Source organism: Bidens hawaiensis, unplaced genomic scaffold (assembly GCF_021521415.1).
Source record: "Bidens hawaiensis isolate Kalapana, Puna unplaced genomic scaffold, B.hawaiensis_p1.1 tig00061057_1, whole genome shotgun sequence".
Lineage (NCBI taxonomy): Eukaryota > Viridiplantae > Streptophyta > Magnoliopsida > Asterales > Asteraceae > Bidens > Bidens hawaiensis.
In genome coordinates this window covers 34,508-39,694 of record NW_027500988.1, presented here as the reverse complement: position 1 = coordinate 39,694, position 5,187 = coordinate 34,508, and positions in this window count along the sequence as shown.

Genomic DNA, 5,187 nt, shown 5'->3' with positions numbered 1-5,187 from the left:
CATATCCCATCGCATTAATTGCGATGGGTATAAAAGGAAGAGAAAACTTCCTATTGAAGCTTTACCGCCTTTGATTTTCCTTCTTTGGTTTTCTCTGAATCTTTTATATAACTTTCTTCTATCTTACTCAATTTCATTGTAATGTCGAACGTACAAACTGAGGTCGACGAAATAGAAGTGTCGTGGGATTATGCAGAATATGAAAAGTTATTGGAAACGTATGGTATTCCACCTGAATGGGGGCCGGAGTTTCCTTCCCTTGGTTCCATAGCTAGTTTTCCACCACCTGGGAAAATGGCTGTGTATGCTGATTATTTCGTTCATGGGAATTTCCGTTTGCCCATAACGAGATTTCTCCAGAAAGTGCTAACTGCCTATGGGATTCACTTATCTCAACTGCATCCCCGTGTTATGATGCGGATTCGTCATTACTAATTTGTATGCATAGCGCGTGACATGGTGCCACACATTGATCGATTTCCAGTTTTTTACCGCCTTACTATCCGTAATGGTTGGTATATATGTCAAGGGTTTCCTGATCGAAGTATCGGATATGAAGTTGAAAAGGTATCCAGAGACTGGCGGAATAAGTTTTTTTGGATTTCTGAGGACGTGGTACCGTTAAACATGGTTCGCCGCCCAGTGAATTCTGCCCTTCCTGACGTTGTTACTGCTGTTCATGAGGATCAAGAATGGTATCGTGTACTTACCATGGAGCCAACACCTATGCGGGACTTGCCGGAAGAAGCTCTAGTGTGGGCAGGCATGAGCCGTTTGTGGCCAATGGAATTTATGGAGCCCATTTTCGTAGACTTGAATGAACGTAAGTTGCTTTTTACTGTCTCGTTGCTTTCTTGAGTGTTTTTATGATTAAACTCCTATCTTTTCAGGTCGGAGTTCTATGATTAATGCTCTCTTTGAGGACAGAGGGCGTGTCCGAAAAAGTATCCGCGAGGCGGGAGACCAGCCTATTCTTGAAAAGACCAAATCTCAATTTCTTTTTCCGAAGAATGTTCGAGCTGAACATGTAATTTCGGATGCTACCTTTGAAACAGGTGCGTACGTTCTAAACCCTCCTTCCCTTAATGCCATTACTTCCGACGGGATGATCGCCAATCTATCATCAATCGATGACGATGGCGATGTTTCTGATTTTCCTGTTTCCGAAGAAGAGGAAGACTCTGACGAGGATGTCCTTAAACATTCCTCTGTCTCATCTTTATTGGCAGAGTTGGAGCAGAAGAGAGCTTTAAGGAACCAAATGGGCATGACGACTGCGGATGCTGAGGCAGGGCCATCAAAGAAAAAATGAAAAATTCATCGCCCCAAGAAGCCCCAGTACAGTCTTGCCGACCGCATTGATACTGTAGAAGGTATGTGTTTATCTCTAAACGTTATACTCTGTTAGGATGTTTTCATCTGATTATAATTTTTTATGTAGATCCACTAATCTTTGATGAAGTCGTATCTGAGAAGTTACCCACCCCAACTCCTCAGACTGAAAAACAACCATCTCCTCATCCGGAGAGAGAGGTGGGGAACAAACCGCCTACTCCACCAAGTGACATTGCGGCGGAAAATCGGCCGACCTCCCCTCCAACTGAACCTATTATAGAAGATAGGATGCCGACTCCGCCAATTGATACTGTAACAGAGTGGGTTAACAACCAGTCTGAAATTGATACTCGATTTGACTATCTTTTCCAGGCTGGGGGTGGTACTGGTGATCAGCAGGACAATCCTGCTGCTAATGAGGAGGGCTATAGGACTGAGGAGTCTCCTCCTTAGCCTCCTCCCCAACAACCTTTTTCAACCCCGGCTCGCCTTAAACCTTCGGGTTTCCGTTATTACGGGGACACGGGCCTGGGTGACAAACATGAGTTGTTTGTCCCTCCATGGGGCATTACTAACGGGTCGAAGAACATGATGACCTAGTGTTCCTGCTTCAGCAAATGCTTCCGGAGTTTGCGTCCGCAGATGATGGTTTACGTCTTTTGAAGGTCTATCTTGGTGAAGAGTCTGAGGACGATTCTTCGGAGGATACTTCGTCAAAGGCTCCGGAAGACGAAACGACTGCAAACCCTTAAGATAGATTCATAGGTTTTTGTGACTTGTAATTTTTTTCTCTCTTTCTGTAATTATTATTTTTTTTGAATAATTAATGAGAAAAATATCCTTGACTTTTGTGGACATTCAACTATTTGAGGAAAATATCTCTAAAAGATATTTTTGAAATTTACAACTTTTTTTTTAAAATGTTTAAACGCTTGGATAACTATGATGACGTGGCGAGAGAGAAACTCTTTGAAAACAACTGATAAGACGTGGAGAACGCCAGTGACAGCCTGTTTGTATTATCTTGAAATTCCCGCCTGACGTGTCAGCCATCTGGCGGTCCGCGGTTTCTCTCTCCTCTGTCACTTTATGGATCGCATTAATTGCGATGCGTATAAATATAACCCTTGCGATTTCCATTTAATCTTTATATCTTTCAGATTTCTCCTAAACACTCTAGACCTTTCAACCTTCTCTGAGATTTTTTCCTTTTTCTGAGATTCCTTCATCTCTCTGTTGTTAAAATGGTGAAAGAAAAGAAAAATACCCCTACTATCAACGAGGTTGAAGTCTGCCTTAAAGAAGAGGATTATAATGACGTTGTAAACATATACGGATTGACGACGGAATGGGAATCAGAGCGTCCTGCTAGTGGTTCTATTGCCACTAGTCCTCCCCCAAAGAAAATGGCTATTTATGTGGACCATTTTACAACGGGGAACTTCCGGATTCCAATTACCAAGTTTGTCGAATCGATTTTGACAACTTATGGGATTCATCTTTCCCAGATCCATCCGTTTGGGATGTTGAGGATTCGACATTTTGAATTCTGTTGCCAATCTCGCAACCTTGAACCGACTGTCGGCATGTTTGCCGTGTTCTATAAAATTACTTCTCGCAATGGATGGTACAATTTTGTATCCATCGAGAAGAGGACCATAGGTACGGAGTGGCTCTGTAGTCTTCATGGCTAGAAGGCAAAATTTTTCTGGATCCGAGAAGACGTCATTCCCTTCAAGATGACAAAACGCAAGGCGGACGCTCCTATTCCTGTGGTTCCCGCCATTGCTCATGAGGATCAGGCGTGGTATAAAACGCTAATATCCACGCCCAATTCATGAAGGGGTAATGGTGAGCGCCAAGATGTGTCGTTTGTGGACATTCCCCAAGTTAGAACCATATTACGAAATGACCAACAAGAGTAAGCTTCGTGTTATATCTGTCTTCTCTTTATGAACGCCCAATTTCTTACTTGTTTTATTGTTTGTACAGGTGAAGGTTCCGCCTTCAGCACTTTGTTGGATCATGAGGGGGGAATGATGGTGCGCCGTCCCATGGACAAGAGGGATGCATCCTTTCTTGAGCGCACTCGTTCTAATTTCGTGTTTCCCACAGCTTTCCGCCCGGAACCCAAAGTTTCCGAGGCGATGTATGCCCAAGGTGAGGCATATGTTAAAGATTGCATCCAGAAAGGTGAGGGCATTTTGAAACCCCAACCTGTGACTGCTATTACTTCTAGCTTAGTGATTGTACTCTTTTCGTCTAGCGAGGAGTCATCACTTTGCGAAGAAGGTTGTTCAACTGATGTTAATAGAGATGTGGGTTCAACTGCAGGTCTTACCCATGAACGAGCCACTGCTAGTCAGTCGGCGGGTCAAGATGACGCTGGTACTTCTGCAGACGTCAAGGGTCCGGAAGCTGATGACACCACCGCTGAGGGTAAACATCCAGTCGTTGATGCAGACGTTTTCAAGGTGGTGGGCAAACGTAAGGTTAATCCGGTGAAGATTGTCTTGAAGAAGAAAAAATCTAAAAAGACAAATCCTGCTGCCTTGGAAGCGCGTCTGGAACAACTTGACGTGGAGGATCCTTCGTTAGGTATGCAAAACTTTTCTTTATTATGTTATCTTATTTGGATTGGAGTACTCCTAACCCTCCATTAATGGTTTTCAGTGAACCTGGATAACCTTTTCGAAGGTATTTCTGGTTTAAAAGACTCACCGCTTCGTCCGCCACCATCGCCTCCTAACTCTGTCAAGGAGCCCATTGAGGTGGCGGAAGACTCTCCTTTGAAGAACAAGGAGGCTGACACTTCTGAGCATGCCCGAAGATCGCCTTCTTATTATGTTCATTCTTTTAGAGATCAAGGAGGCGTGAGCATGTTCCCACACGCTCCTCAAACTTCTCCAGCTCCTCAGGAGGAAGATCCCACCCCCCATCAACCACGCCGGACATTACGTCGGGATTCTACATTTCGAGAGTAGATGTATGTTTCGAATTTTTGCAGGAGTGTCTTCCTCCTGCTGAGAGGGAGCGTCGTCGCCATTGTGTTCGTCAAGAGCTATTGAACTCCCATTCTTAATATGTGGCGAATGCTATTTCCTCCAGCCAAGAGATAACTAGAGATTGGTTGGCGATGAATGAGCAGTGGGACGAGCTGGCGGCCTCTGCAACTGATGCCAAGGAGGAAGCTCGTAAAGTGATGAGCGAATCCCTAGAGGTCCGTCAGGCTCTTGTGGCGGAGAAGGTTGCTCGGTCCGCTACTGAGGAAACCAAAGTTGTTCTTCAAAAGCAACTAGAAGAACAAGCCAAAGCAATGGCTGAACATGCCAAGTTGATTGAGGCCCTTCAAGCTGAATCGGCGTCCTAAGCGCCTATCTGATCTTAATGCCAAAAACCTTGACCAAGCTTTAGAGTGCGCTGGCCATAAGATGGAGCTTATTCAGGCCAATGCAGATTATAAATGGTTATTGGCAGAAGCCATTCCCAAGGTATGTCTTTTTTTTGTTCCCATAAATAATCTAAGTATTGAAGGTCAATTAAACATAGTTGTTTTAACAGGTCATCGCCGATGTTCGGGCTAGCGATGAGCTTGGGAATTGTGTTGCTATCCTTCTGAAAGCTTCTAAACAAGCTGGTCGCAAACTGGGATTCCAAGAAGGTTACCAATTTGGCTCAACTTCGAAGCTTCCTGAAGAGTACATCCTAGCTGGGCAAGACACTGTTGCCATCCTTAATCAGAAATCGAAGGATTTTGACTCGTTGAAGTTTTCTTTGACGAATCAGATATCCGATCTCGCTGATAAGGAAGACAGCATCCAGCAGCTAAAAGCTCTTCTTGAACTTGATGAG